This window comes from Oncorhynchus gorbuscha, linkage group LG06 (genome assembly GCF_021184085.1).
Source record: "Oncorhynchus gorbuscha isolate QuinsamMale2020 ecotype Even-year linkage group LG06, OgorEven_v1.0, whole genome shotgun sequence".
NCBI classification, from domain to species: Eukaryota; Metazoa; Chordata; class Actinopteri; order Salmoniformes; family Salmonidae; genus Oncorhynchus; species Oncorhynchus gorbuscha.
In genome coordinates this window covers 62,473,798-62,491,528 of record NC_060178.1, presented here as the reverse complement: position 1 = coordinate 62,491,528, position 17,731 = coordinate 62,473,798, and the positions used below count along the sequence as shown (strand labels likewise).

Genomic DNA, 17,731 nt, shown 5'->3' with positions numbered 1-17,731 from the left:
ATACAAAGACGGCTATGTAGCTAGCTAAGAAGAAATTGCTAAGATTATTATATTATATTATCAAACCGTTGTACTATAATGAAATGTGAGCTGGCTAGCTAACATTGCTAGCTGGCTAGCTGCTGGGCAAATAGCAGTGAAGACTACGTTAGGACGACGAAATACGATAATTATGCAATTATCTTTGATACAAAGACGGCTATGTAGCTAGCTAAGAAGAAATTGCTAAGATTAGACAAATCAAACCGTTGTACTATAATGAAATGTAATGAAAAAGTTATACTACCTGCGGAGCGAAGTGCCGATGCGACCGCTCGCTCCAACCCGGAAGTAGCCAACTCTACGAAGTTATATTCAGTAGTTCTTCTCGACTGTATGTAATGAAACCTAAGATGACCTGGGGTACTAATGTAAGAAATAACACGTAAAAAAAAACTGCATAGTTTCCTAGGAACGCGAAGCGGCCATCTCTGTCGGCGTCGGAAGGGATACCTGGGCATGATGTAGATATTGAGACATTTTAGATGCCTTTGAGGTTCTCCCATTTATTTTCTTTATCCAGGCTGCAGCCACCTTCCCCTCCAGACAGTATTCCTGCACAGAACCAGATCATAAAAGCTGCAGTAATTTAACTGTCTTGACATAACCATCAGTCTGTTTGCATGTGATTGTTAATGTTAGATAACGTTCCCAGAAATTCAGCTACTTACGCAAGCCCCTTCACGGCCGCATGCCTCTTTCCTGTGAACCGTAATTCGTTATTTGAAAAGTCACACATTTTTATTACATTGCTTAACATTTTATATTTAGTTCATTGTTATATTTCGATTTTGTACTTACATTTTTATCTGCTCTCGTTGGACTTATTTTCTGCCATTTTCTTCAAATGTGAAAATGTTGTGAAGTCACGCCCATTTTCTGAAGAATTGCATTATGGGCCCTAGAAGCACAGAAATAGTGTCCACTGAGTGTCATATTAAATTCTCAAATACAAAGTATACATCTGGGAACTTTGGCATACTAAATATATCCATACTGTCATGACTCTCCTGTGAGGATCCAAAGATCAAGTTACAATGGATCAGCGTCTACATAGCCCTCTCACCCGCAGAGGGGAGGGGGGATAGGTGTGGGGGTTTTATGACACCTCACGTCAATCGTAAATTGTAGCAGCAGACGACTCCTTTTGGTCTCTAGTTATTGGTGAATGGAATCGCTTTGTTACAGAAGGTTTTGCTCCCCCAAAACTCTTAACATCCAACAGTGAACACTGGGACAATATATTTTAGTAGCCAAATGTGGTGAATGATGAGATGGAATATGGGAAATTAATTTTGTGATGTCATTAAATGGTATGAAGTGATATAATGAAAATATTTTAACTTGAAGAGCTTTCACACTGTGTATATCAGTTTTACATTATTTACGCTGTGTAGGACATATCAAGGATGAAGATAATGTTTTTGTGAAGATAAGAATGTGATTTTAGATTTCTAATGAGATCATCGTATTTGATTATGTTTTGCCCCGTAACTAGCCATGCCTGAGGGACCACAGAGAGCATGTCAGCATGATGAAACGCCCCTTTTTACCCAAGTGTATAAAAGGCTGAGTTAATAATTAACATACTAGACTAGAAGGACCACAAGCTGCAGCTACTTCTCCATTGGTCACGATCCTGAAAATCAACGAGTTGAAGATGACAAAGTAGCCTCTAACAATCAATGTTACGGTTGAGTAGCTGTTCTAAGTACTGTATCGAAGAAAGTGAATTTAAGTAGGACCATCCGGTTATTCTGTTCAAATCACCATCGTCAACTACACAGCTCTCATCACAACTCTGGGGATCATCGATATGGCTGATATGCTGTCCTCAGAAGACCACTGTTCCAGAACAATTTAAAGTAAACACAGACAACTAAGGAGAAGGACATTGTCCACAAGAGGTCACAATCAGAGCCTTACGAACTATGGAATAGGCCCAATCGAGCCCTTTTCACAAAGCGGAACACATTTCACAAAAACCTGTGTCCAAGACCTTCAACAAGTAAATACATGCATTACTTCTGTCATGGAAAATTGCAAGATTATGTTATAATGCTTGAAAGATTATATTATAATCATTGTATTGCATTAGAATGGTTGTTTTATTCGACAGAATATAATCTGTCGACTATTGTGTGTTCAGTGTTCCACTGAGGATGGGCCTCTATGAGAGGGCACTGACAGAGGTGATTTATGTATTTGGCCAATAAAGTCTAAAGAGCATTCCAGATAGTGAGGTAATGTTTTTGTACTATGAAGTACCAGGAACGAGATTAGAACCTCGTTTTATAGACCAAACTGAACGATAATTTATAGCTAATGCTATCTGGCTATGGCATACTCCTCTCTCAAGTAAAAGTATTTCTTTGTGAACTGTTCCTAAGATCTGTGGTTTGTCATGTCGACTAGGGGGGTGTATCTTGGCTATAAAAGATCTGGGTATTCTTTTGTAGGGACTCTAGGAATTCATTATAGACACTGAATTGATCTGAGAGGCAAAGGGCTTATATTATTAAAGATGAAGTTTAAGTATAACTCTGACTGGTGTGTGGTTTGTAACTGTCCTCATTTGGTAATGAGGAAATCGCCATGAGGAAATTACCCACTTCTTACCCAAACAGGCGGCAGTTCAGGGAAAGGTATTAGGATTACTGTAAGCGTGGTTCCTAAATGCCTGATTGGTTCCTGATGCCTTGAGATGGATGAAATCATACCTTCAAGGCAGAACTCAGTGTGTCAGAGTGAGCAATGAGCTGTCGCCCACTCGTAGCTATGATGTGGGTGTGCCCCAAGGGTCAATACTGGGGCCCCTCCTGTTCAGCCTGTACATTAATGATCTGCCTTCTGTCTGTACTGGGTCTGAAGTTCAAATGTATGCAGATGATACAGTTATATATGTGCATGCAAAGAGCAAACAACAAGCTGCACAAGAACTCACTACTGTAATGGTCCAGGTTACAAAGTGGCTCAGTGACTCGTGTTTGCATCTCAATGTGAAAAAAACTGTTTGCATGTTCTTCACAAAGAGGGCAACAGATGCTACTGAGCCAGATGTCTATGTGTCAGGGGAGAAGCTCCAGGTGGTATCCGATTTTAAGTACCTTGGCATCATACTTGATTCCAACCTCTCTTTTAAAAAGCATGTGAAAAAGGTCATTCAAATAACTAAATTCAACCTAGCTAATTTCCGATTTATACGAAATTGTTTGACTACAGAGGTAGCAAAACTGTACTTCAACTCTATGATACTCCCCCACTTAACATACTGCTTGACTAGTTGGGCCCAAGCTTGCTGTACAACATTAAAACCTATTCAGTCTGTCTACAAATCAACAAGTGCTTGATAGGAAGCCCAATAGCCATCATCATTGTCACATCCTTAGAAAGCATGAGCTCTTGAGTTGGGAAAATCTTGTGCAATACACCGACGCATGTCTTGTATTCAAGATCCTTAATGGCCTGGCTCCCCCTCCAATCAATATTTTTGCTAAACAGAAAACCCAGACATATGGCAGCAGATCCACAAGGTCTGCCATGAGAGGTGACTGTATAGTTCCCCTAAGGAAAAGCACCTTTAGTAAATCTGCATTCTCTGTGAGAGCTTCTTATGTCTGGAATACACTGCCATCAGACACACATAACTGCACCACATATCACACTTTCACAAAATGCTTGAAGACATGGCTAAAGGTCAATCAGATTTGTGAACATGGTCCCTAGCTGTGTGTTGCCACTTTCAATGTTGTCTGTTGTCTGTAGCTTGTGAGGTGTGGAAACACTTTGTTGCTTTTATGAATTTTGTCTTGCTGCTTTTTGTTCTATGTTGCTCTGTCTGTATGCTACGTCTTGCTTGTCCTATGTTGCTCTGTCTGTATGCTATGTCTTGCTTGTCCTATGTTGCTATGTCTTGCTTGTTCTATGTTGCTATTGTCTATATTGTAATTGTTTTTAATAACCTGCCCAGGGACTGCGGTTGAAAATTAGCCGGCTGGTTAAAACCGGCACTTTTACTGAAACGTTGATTAATGTGCACTGTCCCTGTAAAAATAAAAAATAAACTCAACTCAAACTCAAATGTATCCAAGTGTTGTCTCTCTTTCTCTCTCTTTAACTCTCCATTTTTTGTAACTAGTGTCATATTGCTGTGTTTATCGTATTATGTTTCTAATCAATAACCTATACAGTGTGTATCCTGTGTTATTTAATTTGTTGTACTTTTTCTTTCAATATTATCAATGATCAATTGACCAATTTTAGAACAATAGAACACATGCAATTGATTTGCTGTACATCACATCACAAATATATACATACACACATCAAATAGGCTACATCACATGTATAAGACCCATGTTAAGGGTTACCTCAGTAGTTGGTTGAGTGAAAATGCCCCTTCTGCTCCTTGACTGAATTCATTCTAAATGTGTAGTCTGTTGTTGCTCTCCTCGTGAGGCAATCCAGGTGTGCATTTGTCAGTCTGTTACTCTGTTTTGGTTTCACAATGTTGACTGTTGAAAATGTTGCTTCCCATGTGTAAGTGCTTACAAAAAAATGTCACCATTTGCACACACTGCTTCAGAAGTGGATACTCTGTGTCTGACAAGGCTCCAGAAATGGGTAACACCCAGTGGCAACCCGTCATTCAGGGCATGTACTTTCTTAGGTAAAGAAGAAGGGGGGGGGGGGGGGGGGGGCTTGTCTGTTTTGCTTGTTATTTTGGCATCAATACATGCCCCACCACCTTCTGTGGTGGTGGGGCTAACCAGCAGAAATGAGAATGAGCTACGAGTATGACTGGGAAAATACGTTTTGAACGGTTATTCAACTTGGATTTGTAAATCCGGCTTCTTTCTTTCTTTTCTTTTTTTTGATGACCAAATTTGCCCACGAAGGACCGCCGCGCCACTTCCTGTTCAATCACATCACAACAATGTGAGTCCAATAATGTCTTATGCTGCTTTATATATTATGTAGGATGCCATAGAAATATGTATACTGTAACTAATAAACGAATACTACCGTAATTTCCGGACTATAAGCCGCTACTTTATTCCCACACTTTGAATCTCGCGGTTTATACAATGATGCGGCTAATTTATGGATTTTTCCCGCTTTCACAAGATTCATGCCGCCAAAAAACTGAGCACCGTCACATAATGTGACGTAGATCGAGCGCGCTCAAACTTCCCAGCATTCTGATTACGGTAGTAATTTTGTCACCCTCATCATGGCAAAGACACGGAGAAATGCATATGATGCAGCTTTCAAGTTGAAGGCGATAAATCTGGCTGTTGGAAAAGGAAATAGAGCTGCTGCATGGGAGCTTGACCTTAATGAGTCGATGATAAGACGTTGGAAACAGCAGCGTGAGGAACTGACTCAGTGCAGAAAGACAACAAAAGCTTTCAGAGGGAAGAAAAGCAGATGGCCCAAAGTATTTGCAGCCACTCGACATCAGTGTAAATCGTGCATTTAAGGTGGCGCTCCTTGTTCAGTGGGAGTCTTGGATGACAAGTGGGAAGAAATCCTTCACTAAAACGGTCCGCAGGCAAAGAGCATCTTATGGGTCCTGACAGCGTGGAGCATTGTCCAAAAATCCACTATTATCAACGGGTTTCGAAAGGCTGGACTGCTGCGTGTTGAATGAAGGGGCAGCATGAGCTCAGCGGGGTATTTGACTACGGATGAAAGTGACGAGAGCGACAATGAAAACGATCCAACATCGGATGAAGCAATTCTGAGGCTATTCAACTCCGACACCGAAGGAGATGACTTCAGTGGTTTCAGTGCACAGGAGGAGGAAGATAGTGACCAATGACTTTACTGGTAGGCTACTGTTTAATTTTTGTTACAAGCCGTGTTTCGTTAAAGCCTATTTATTTTTGTTACAAGCCGTGTTTCGTTTAAAGGCTGTGTAAAGTTAATTTGTTTCAATGTACCGGCAGGCACCTGCGGCTTATAGACATGTGCGGCTTATTTATGTACAAAATACATCTTTTTTAATAATTCAGTGGGTGCGGTTTATATTCAGGTGTGCTTAATAGTCCAGCAATTACGGTAAGTGTATGTGCCTCACCCTAATAATTTGGTCTATTTTCACTAACGCAGTATTGTAAACACATCGTTCGTGGCCGGTGTGCTTCTTTGCCTATAAAAGGTGCATGTCGTAATGGAGAAATGCTGTTACCATACCAAAACTACGTTTTCTAAGTGGGGAGGTCTCCTTGTGATGTTCCTCATCTGACTGCATTAAAGCTCCTATCAGTTCTTAGGATACATTTAGTCTCAGGAAAGGTAATCCTACCTTGAAAATGCAAACCATATGCTGTACATTTATCACACCCAGCATATCCCGTGTGTGACTTGATGCCTTTGATGAAAGCCTGTGCAGGGGCATCACCCGTGACTGAACTAATTGTAGTGAAGAGTTGTTTCCCTTTAAACGTAAATCCAGAGTGTAATTGTTTTGCTTCTTCAACTAAATATTTTAGATACGCTGCCAATGAATTTGGTTTAGATTTTACACCAAAAGTGCAATCAGAAAGAGTTTCTTAATGTTAAATCCTTGCATCCGTCCCTATATGGGCCTATAGCTCCAACAAATACCTATTTGGGAGTTTCTGCCAAAGTTTGTCAAGCGTGCCAGATAGAGAACTTTATATTAAAGAATATTAGAATATTAGAATATAGAATATTAAAGTAAAAGAAACTACAGAGTTGACAGTGCTGGAGGCAGTCTCAGTTGGTAATAAGGAGGGTCCTTGAATCTTTTGGCAAGGTTGGATGTTGATAACCTCAGAATCGAAAGCAGGGCTGTTAACACAACTAATGTTGTTCCACATTCAAGAGCCCAATTCACCAAGTACTCTTTGAAAAGGTCCGTTGGATTTTCAGCCTCATCCTCAACCATCTCCTCGACATCATCACCCTCATCATCAACGTTCTCCTCAGCATCATCAACCTCAACCTGACCTCCACCTTCTCCTACACCTGCAGTAGTTGGGGGGGGGGGGGGTTGCGGAAAAATCCTGGTATAATCGTTGTAAATTATATTATACATAGGACTGGTGGAGTTATGTCACACATGCAGCTAACAAAGATATATGGACATGTCTACTCTACTCAAAATTAAAACAAAATTACAACCAACAAATTGCACCTCAAAAAAGGAAGAGGCAATTGGAAGTGGGAGAAAGTAAGGAACTTGTCTCTCGGCCCTGCATTAAAGACCAAAATTGGTTAAAGAAAATTTTCAGAACTAAAAAGTATACGAGTTTCATTGAAGGACCAAAAAAATTGACAGCTGTGCCATGCAAAATAGTTGGGAAGAGATTTTCGATGTACCGATTCCATGGCACATGGTTTATGAACTGAAACACAAAACAACAATGGATTCGAAACATAGTTTTAAAATTATTCTAAACAATTATTGCAACCAATAGAATGTTATAAACTCAGCAAAAAAAGAAATGTCCTCTCACTGTCAACTGTGTTTATTTTCAGCAAACCTAACATGTGTAAATATTGTATGAACATAACAAGATTCAACAACTAAGACATAAACTGAACAAGTTCCACAGACATGTGACTAACAGAAGTGGAATAATGTATCCCTGAACAAAGGGGGGAGATCAAAATCAAAGGTAACAGGTCAATATCTGGTGTGGCCACCAGCTGCATTAAGTATTGCAGTGCATCTCCTCCTCATGGACAGCACCAGATTTGCCAGTTCTTGCTGTGAGATGTTACCCCACTCTTCCACCAAGGCACCTGCAAGTTCCCGGACATTTATGGGGGGAATGGCCCTAGCCCTCACCCTCCGATCCAACAGGTCCCAGACGTGCTCAATGGGATTGAGATCCAGGCTCTTCGCTGGCCATAGTAGAACACTGACATCCCTGTCTTGCAGGAAATCATGCACAGAATGAGCAGTATGGCTGGTGGCATTGTCATAATGGAGGGTCATGTCAGGATGAGCCTGCAGGAAGGTCACCACATGAGGGAGGAGGATGTCTTTCCTGTAACGCACAGCGTTGAGATTGCCTGCAATGACAACAAGCTCAGTCAGATGATGCTGTGACACACCACCCCAGACCATGACGGACCCTCCACCCCCAAATTGATCCCGCTCCAGAGTACAGGCCTCGGTGTAACACTCATTCCTTCGACGATAAACGCGAATCTGACCATCACCCCTGGTGAGACAAAACCGAGACTCGTCAGTGAAGGGTACTTTTCTAGTCCTGTCTGGTCCAGCGACGGTGGGTTTGCGCCCATAGCTGACATTGTTGCAGGTGATGTTTGATGAGGACCTGCCTTACAACAAGCCTACAAGCCCTCAGTCCAGCCTCTCTCAGCTTATTGCGGACAGTCTGAGCACTGATGGAGGGATTCTGCATTCCTGGTGTAACTCGGGCAGTTGTTGTTGCTATCCTTTACCTGTCCCGCAGGTGTGATGTTCAGATGTACTGATCCTGTGCAGGTGTTGTTACACATGGTCTGCCACTGTGAGGGCGATCAGCTGTCTGTCCTGTCTCCCTGTAGCTCTGTCTTAGGAGTCTCACAGTACGGACATTGGAATTTATTGGCCTGGCCACATCTGCAGTCTTCGTCTCTTCTTGCTGCATGCCTAAGGCATGTTCACGCAGATGAGCAGGAACCCTGGACATCTTTCTTTTGGTGTTTTTCAGAGTCAGTAGAAAGGCCTCTTTAGTGTCCTAAGTTTTCATAACTGTGATCTTAATTACCTACTGTCTGTAAGCTGTTAGTGTCTTAATGACCTTTCCACAGGTGCATGTTCATGAATTGTTTATGGTTCATTGAACAAGCATGGGAAACAGTTACAATGAAGATCTGTGAAGTTATTTGGATTTTTACGAATTATCTTTGAAAGACAGGGTTCTGAAAAAGGGACGTTGAGTTTATATATGGGAGATCGGAAACTTTCCGGTAAATTTCTGGAATTTTTCCATTAAGCGGATTTGACCATATTAATGACAAAAGGCTCGTATTTCTGTGTGTTTATTATAATTAAGTCTATGATTTGATATTTGATAGAGCAGCCTGACTGAGCGGTGATAGGCAGCAGCAGGCACGTAAGCATTCATTCGAACAGCACTTTACTGTGTTTGCGAGCAGCACTTAGCAATGCTTGGCGCACAGCACTGTTTATGACTTCAAGCCTATCAACTCCCGAGATTAGGCTGGCAAAGGTATATCAAAGCTATATGAAATACAAATGGTATAGAGAGAGTAGTTGACGCGTCATAATTCCTAGAATAACTACAACCTAAAACTTCTTAACTGGGAATATTGAAGAACTGGGAATATTGAACCACCAGCTTTCATATGTTCTCATGTTCTGAGCAAGGAACTTAAATGTTAGCTTTTTATGTGGCACATATTGCACTTTTACTTTATTCTCCAACACTTTGCTTTTGCATAATTTAAACCAAATTTAACATGTTTCATTATTTTTTTGAGACTAAATAGATCTTATTTATGTATTAATTTAAGTTAAAATAAAAGTGTTCATTTTTTTCATTCAGTATTGTTGTAATTGTCATGATTACAAATATATATAAAAAATGTCAGTTTAATCGGTATCTGCTTTTTTTGGTCCTCCCAATAATCGGTATCGTTATTGGCGTTGAAAAATCATTGTTTCGACCTCTACAAAATAGTTGTTTATTCTAACTGCTTAACTATTTATCTGTACATGGAATTGTATTTGGGTTTACTCATTTTTTTCTAATCTTAACAGCAGTGGTCACCAACCTTTTCTGAGTCAAGATCATTTTCTGAATCAAAATGCAAGCCGAGATCTACCGCTCAGACTTTTTTTATTAACATGACTTAAAAAATGTAAGCCTATGCAACATTAACCAATTAAAAACAGTACTGTAGCAATGAGGTTTGTGCAGTATGCTATAGGCCCATGAATAGCCTTCATTTCTCAGAACAAGAATAGACTGATGAGTTTCAGAAGAAAGCCATTTATCTATCCATTTTGAGCCTGTAATCGAACCCGTAAATGTCTACAGAAGGCCAGTTTTATTGCTTCTTTAATCAGAACAACAGTTTTCAGCTGTGCTAACATGATTGAAAAAGGGTTTTCTAATGATCAATAGGCCTTTTAAAATTATAAACTTGGATTATCTAACACAACGTGCCATTGGAAGACAGGAGTGATGGTTGCTGATAATGGGCCTCTGTACGCCTGTGTAGATATTACATAAAAAATCTGCCGTTTCCAGCTACAATAGTCATTTACAACATGAACAATGTCTGCACTGTGTTTCTGATCAATTTGATGTTATTTTAATGGACAAAAAATGTGCTTTTCTTTCAAAAACAAGGACATTTATAAGTGACCCCAAACTTTTGCATGGTAGTGTACATTTAAATCATTTGCTTTTTATTTTACTGGGCTGATGGTGCCAGCATCTGATAGTCAGTCTCAGCGGAGGGAGAGAGCAGCAGACTGAGAGTCCATCTCTCAACATCCCTCTGCTCTCCCTTTTCTCCACTGACACTGACCAAAAAGGACACCGTCTTCCAGCTGATGGCGAAACTCGACTCACACCGCATTAGTTCTGCCTCATGCACAAATTCATGTTGTTACTCCTATGAACAGAGAAAGTGAAATATTCCTTGATATTAAAAAAGACCCAATCCACAAATAATAACAATAACGCAAGCCTATAGATACACTTTCCTACTCATTTTTACTGATGCACTGCTTGTTGTAGCGCTGAGTGGAAATAGGAAGAACGCGCATTTTATGGCTTATAAAAGTGTTGAATACAAAGTGTTGACAGTGCTGAGTAAGAACTTAAACATAAACTCACTCATAAAAACAGCATACAGCTCTTTGCTGTATTCGTTGATAGACTCCCTCTGGTTTTAAATGTTTTGAAATCTATTTTGCTGTAGCATTCTTTTATGCCTGCTATGTTACTACAGACTCAGTCAACTGAGCAATCTGATTGGCCAGTGGTATCATAGTGCACTTGATTTACTCTCAAGGCCCACCGGGAAGGCAGAGTTTGTACCTTCAGACACATGAAATGGCAACAGTTTGCCTACCCGGCACGCAGGGCAGCTGAATTGGCTGCACCTACCACCAACAGCCCAAGACTAATAAAAAAAATGGGATCTTTATCTTTGTTTTTTTTTTACAGAAATGCTAGACTAGAAATGCCTTGGAGTTCGACAAGTCGACAGGTTGGTGACCACTGCTTTACAGGAAAATGCCACGGGCACTATCTGATGTGTGGAGACATTTCACTGCAGCTAATGTAGAAGGAAAAGCTGTGCCAAATCATATGTGAAGAATGCAACAAAGATGCAGAATCATCTGGCCAAGTGCATAAAGTTCCCTCAGCATTCACAACAAGCAACCTCTGACAAAAGTCACTCTACTTCTATTCGAGGTGAAAATGATGAATCAGACACCTTATCGATAGCAACAGCTCATTGTCCTCCTGTAATCAGAAGTTTTTTTGACTCAGTGGAGGAACCTAGTCAGAGAAATGCTGATGAATGTCTCGCTCGAGCTGTGTATGCAACTGGTTCACCTCTGATGCTCACAGGCAATGTGTATTGGAAGAGATTTCTGAATGTTCTTCACCCAGCATACACCCCTCCAACCAGACATGCTTTATCTACTCATTTGCTGGATGCAGAGTTCAGAGTTCAAGTGAAGGTCAAGTAAATCATAGAGAAAGCATACTGTACTGCAATCATCTCTGATGGGTGGTCGAATGTTTGTGGAAAATTAATAATTAACTACATCTCCACCACTCAACTACATCTCCACCACTCAACAAACACACCGGTCTCTGCATTGCAGATGAGCTGAAGGCAGTCATCAATGACCTTGGACCACAGAAGGTATTTGCACTGGTGACAGACAATGCTGCGAACATGAGGGCTGCTTGGTCTAAAGTGGAGGAGTCCTACCCTCACATCACACCCATAGGATGTGCTCCTCATGCATTGAATCTGCTCCTCAAGGTCATGGCACTGAAAACAAGAGAACCAAGGAAATGGTTAGGTATGTGAAGGGTCATCAAGTTATAGCGGCAATCTACCTCACCAAGCAAAGTAAGAAGAATAAGAGCACCACATTGAAGCTGCCCAGCAACACCAGTTGGGGTGGTGTTGTCATCATGTTTGACAGTCTCCTGGAGGGGAAGGAGTCTCTCCAAGAAATGGCCATATAACAGTCTGCTGATATGGACAGCCACATCAAGAGGATCCTTCTGGATGATGTATTTTGGGAGAGAGTGGTAAGCAGACTGAAACACCTGAAACCTATAGCAGTGTAGCCATTGCACGGATTGAGGGAGACAATGCCATCCTGTCTGATGTTCAGAAGAAATCCGTACTGCCCTGCCCACATCACTGTTGCTCCAAGCAGAGGAAACTGCAGTTCTGAAATGCATCAAAAAGTGTGAAGACTTCTGCCTGAAGCCCAATACACAAGGATTGAATCATATCATAAATATATCCAATGCAAAAAAACATCTACATTTAAATGACAATTATATGAATTTGCATATATTTCAGTTAATTCCCATATATTCCCGTTAATTCCCACGGAAGGTTTCCACCTCTGAATATTCCCCAAAATGTGCAACCCTAGAGATATAACCATCATTGGCTCACAGGTTCAGGAATGGCTGAAGAATTGCAACATTTACCTGTAGCTAACTCTGCAAATAGCACTGCTTGGTGATTTAAAAAGTAATAGTAAATCGATCAATAATATAATAATACTCTTGGCAAAAATGTTTATCTTTAATTTACAATATGTAGAATCTATGAGAATAGATAGGTTCAGAACTTTAACTGTGAAACAGCACAGTTAAAAAATATATGGCAAATAGAAATCAAAACTGGATGGTATTCAGCGATAGATGGGAGGGGTGGAGTGGAGCTGGGACTAAAGGATGGGACTAAAAACAACAAAAAAAGATAACTTTTGTAAAATAAACTGTGTCCATAAAATGTGTAAAGTATGGACAGTTGAAGTCGGAAGTTTACATACACCTTAGCCAATTACATTTAAACTCAGTATTTCATTATTCGTGACATTTAATCCTAGTAACAATTCCCTGTCTAAGGTCAGTTAGGATCACTACTTTATTTTAAGAATGTGAAATGTCAGAATAATAGTAGAGGTAATGATTTATTTAAGCTTTTATTTATTTCATCACATTCCCAGTGGATCAGAAGTTTACATACACTCAATTAGTATTTGGTAACATTGCCTTTAAATGGTTTAACTTGGGCCAAACGTTTCAGGTAGCCTTCCACAAGCTTCCCACAATAAATTGGGTGAATTTTGGCCCATTCCTCCTCACACAGCTTGTGTAACTGAGTCAGGTTTTTAGTCTCCCTTGCTCGTACACGCTTTTTCAGTTCTGACCACAAATTTTCTATAGGATTGAGGTTAGGGCTTTGTGATGGACACTCCAATACATTGACTTTGTTGTCCTTATGCCATTTTGCCACAACTTTGGAAGTATGCTTGGGCTCATTGTCCATTTGGAAGACCCATTTATGACCAAGCTTTAACTTCCTGACTGATTTCATGAGATGTTCCTTCAATATATCTACATAATTGTCTTTCCTCATGATGCCGTGTATTTTGTGAAGTGCACCAGTCCCTCCTGCAGCAAAGCACCCCCACAACATGATGCTGCCACCCCCGTGCTTCCCGTGCTTCATGGTTGGGATGGGGTTCTTCGGCTTGCATAACAATGGTCATTATGGCCAACAGTTTTTGTTTCATCAGACCAGAGGACATTTCTCCAAAAAGTACAATCTTTGTGTCATGTTTTGTCATTAATTATCATGTCTTGTCCCTGTGCTTCCCCTTCTATTCGTTTCCCTCTGCTGGTCTTATTAGGTTCTTTCCCTCTTTCTATCCCTCTTTCTCCCCCTCCCTCTCTCACTCTCTCGCTCTCTCTTCTCTCTATCGTTCCGTTCCTGCTCCCAGCTGTTCCTATTCCCCTAATCAATCATTTAGTCTTCCCACACCTGTTCCCGATCCTTTTCCCTGATTAGAGTCCCTATTTCTCTCCTTGTTTTCCGTTCCTGCCCCGTCGGATCCTTATCTATAATTCACCGTGCTGTGTCTATGTTTTGCCCTGTCGTGTCGTGTTTCCCTCAGATGCTGCGTGGTGAGCAGGTGTCTGAGTCTGCTAGGTTCAAGTGCCTTCCCGAGGCAACCTGCAGTTCTCGATCAAGTCTCCAGTCTGTTCTTACGAGTAGTATTATGCTTTTGTTTTGTAAAGTTTCTTACTGGATTAAAAACTCTGTTTTCGCCAAGTCGCTTTTGGGTCCTCATTCACCTGCATAACAGAAGGATCCGACCAAGGAATGGACCCAGCGACTACAGAGGCTCGTAACACTGCCGTCAAGATCCAAGGAGCCATGCTCGGCAGACACGAGCAGGAATTGTCTGCTGCTCGCCATGCCGTGGAGAACCTGGCCGCTCAGGTTTCCGACCTCTGGACAGTTCCAGAGTCTTCGTCTCGTGCCACCTGTTACTTCCTGGCCTGCCGAGCCTCCGGAACCTAGGGTTAATAACCCACCTTGCTACTCCGGGCAGCCCACGGAGTGCCGCTCCTTTCTCACCCAGTGTGATATTGTGTTCTCTCTCCAACCCAACACATACTCTAGTGAGAGAGCTCGGGTTGCTTACGTCATTTCACTCCTTACTGGCCGGGCCCGAGAGTGGGGCACAGCTATCTGGGAGGCAAGGGCTGATTGTTCTAACAATTACCAGAACTTTAAAGAGGAGATGATTCGGGTTTTTGACCGTTCAGTTTTTGGTGGGAGGCTTCTAGGGCCCTGGCTTCCCTATGCCAAGGTGATCGATCCATAACGGATTACTCTATAGAGTTTCGTACTCTTGCTGCCTCTAGTGACTGGAACGAGCCGGCGCTGCTCGCTCGTTTTCTGGAGGGACTCCACACAGTGGTCAAGGATGAGATTCTCTCTCGGGAGGTTCCTTCCAGTGTGGACTCTTTGATTGCTCTCGCCATCCGCATAGAACGACGGGTAGATCTTCGTCACCAGGCTCGTGGAAGAGAGCTCGCATCAACAGTGTTTCCCTGCTCCGCATCGCAACCATCTCCCTCCTCTGGCTCTGAGACTGAGCCCATGCAGCTGGGAGGGATTCGCATCTCGACTAAGGAGAGGGAACGGAGGATCACCAACCACCTGTGCCTCTATTGCGGATTTGATGGACATTTTGTTAATTCATGTCCAGTAAGAGGCCAGAGCCCATCAGTAAGCGGAGGGCTACTGGTGAGCGCTACTACTCAGGTCTCTTCATCTAGATCCTGTACTACTATGTCGGTCCATCTACGCTGGACCGGTTCGGGTGCTACATGCAGTGCCTTGATTGACTCTGGGGCTGAGGGTTGTTTCATGGACGAAGCATGGGTTCGGAAACATAACATTCCTTTCAGACAGTTAGACAAGCCTACGCCCATGTTTGCCTTAGATGGTAGTCATCTTCCCAGTATCAGATTTGAGACACTACCTTTAACTCTCACAGTATCTGGTAACCACAGTGAGACTATTTCTTTTTTGATTTTTCGTTCACCTTTTACACCTGTTGTTTTGGGTCATCCCTGGCTAGTATGTCATAATCCTTCTATTAATTGGTCTTGTAATTCTATCCTATCCTGGAACGTATCTTGTCATGTGAAGTGCTTAATGTCTGCCATCCCTCCCATTTCTTCTGTCCCCACTTCTCAGGAGGAACCTGGCGATTTGACAGGAGTGCCGGAGGAATATCATGATCTGCGCACGGTCTTCAGTCGGTCCCGAGCCAACTCCCTTCCTCCTCACCGGTCGTATGATTGTAGTATTGATCTCCTTCCGGGGACCACTCCTCCTCGGGGTAGACTATACTCTCTGTCGGCTCCCGAACGTAAGGCTCTCGAGGATTATTTATCTGTGTCTCTTGACGCCGGTACCATAGTGCCTTCTTCCTCTCCGGCCGGGGCGGGGTTCTTTTTGTTAAGAAGAAGGACGGTACTCTGCGCCCCTGCGTGGATTATCGAGGCTGAATGACATTACGGTTAAGAATCGTTATCCGCTTCCCCTTATGTCATCAGCCTTCGAGATTCTGCAGGGAGCCAGGTGCTTTACTAAGTTGGACCTTCGTAACGCTTACCATCTCGTGCGCATCAGAGAGGGGACGAGTGGAAAACGGCGTTTAACACTCCGTTAGGGCATTTTGAGTACCGGGTTCTGCCGTTTGGTCTCGCCAATGCGCCAGCTGTTTTTCAGGCATTAGTTAATGATGTTCTGAGAGACATGCTGAACATCTTTGTTTTTGTCTATCTTGACGATATCCTGATTTTTTCACCATCACTCGAGATTCATGTTCAGCACGTTCGACGTGTTCTACAGCGCCTTTTAGAGAATTGTCTCTACGTAAAGGCTGAGAAGTGCTCTTTCATGTCTCCTCCGTTACTTTTCTCGGTTCCGTTATTTCCGCTGAAGGCATTCAGATGGATTCCGCTAAGGTCCAAGCTGTCAGTGATTGGCCCGTTCCAAGGTCACGTGTCGAGTTGCAGCGCTTTTAGGTTTCGCTAATTTCTATCGGCGTTTCATTCGCAATTCGGTCAAGTTGCTGCCCTCTCACAGCTCTTACTTCTGTCAAGACGTGTTTTAAGTGGTCCGGTTCCGCCCAGGGAGCTTTTGATCTTCTAAAAGAACGTTTACGTCCGCTCCTATCCTCGTTACTCCTGACGTCACTAGACAATTCATTGTCGAGGTTGACGCTTCAGAGGTAGGCGTGGGAGCCATTCTATCCCAGCGCTTCCAGTCTGACGATAAGGTTCATCCTTGCGCTTATTTTTCTCATCGCCTGTCGCCATCTGAGCGCAACTATGATGTGGGTAACCGTGAACTGCTCGCCATCCGCTTAGCCCTAGGCGAATGGCGACAGTGGTTGAGGGGGCGACCGTTCCTTTGTCGTTTGGACAGACCATAAGAACCTTGAGTACATCCGTTCTGCCAAACGACTTAATGCCCGTCAAGCTCGTTGGGCGTTGTTTTTCGCTCGTTTCGAGTTTGTGATTTCTTACTGTCCGGGTAGCAAGAACACCAAGCCTGATGCCTTATCCCGTCTGTTTAGTTCTTCTGTGGCTTCTACTGATCCCGAGGGGATTCTTCCTTATGGGCGTGTTGTCGGGTTGACAGTCTGGGGAATTGAAAGACAGGTTAAGCAAGCACTCACGCACACTGCGTCGCCGCGCGCTTGTCCTAGTAACCTCCTTTTCGTTCCTGTTTCCACTCGTCTGGCTGTTCTTCAGTGGGCTCACTCTGCCAAGTTAGCTGGTCATCCCGGTGTTCGAGGCACTCTTGCGTCTATTCGCCAGCGCTTTTGGTGGCCGACTCATGAGCGTGACACGCGCCGTTTCGTGGCTGCTTGTTCGGACTGCTCCCCATTCCTTCTCGACCATGGTCTCACATCGCCCTAGACTTCATTACCGGTCTGCCTTTGTCTGCGGGGAAGACTGTGATTCTTACGGTTGTCGATAGGTTCTCTAAGGCGGCACATTTCATTCCCCTCGCTAAACTTCCTTCCGCTAAGGAGACGGCACAAATCATCATCGAGAATGTGTTCAGAATTCATGGCCTCCCGTTAGAC

The 17,731-nt window shown here is 42.7% G+C and overlaps 1 long non-coding RNA gene across 1 annotated transcript; it reads right to left on the bottom strand.

The window, feature by feature from the left end:
• Positions 1-353: 353 nt before the first annotated feature.
• Positions 354-1,081, bottom strand: LOC124037208. Its single transcript, XR_006839146.1, has 3 exons — positions 841-1,081; positions 711-741; positions 354-594 (listed from the first exon to the last, which is right to left on the bottom strand). It is a non-coding gene; the product is annotated as an uncharacterized LOC124037208 (long non-coding RNA).
• Between the last annotated feature and the right edge of the window lie 16,650 nt (positions 1,082-17,731).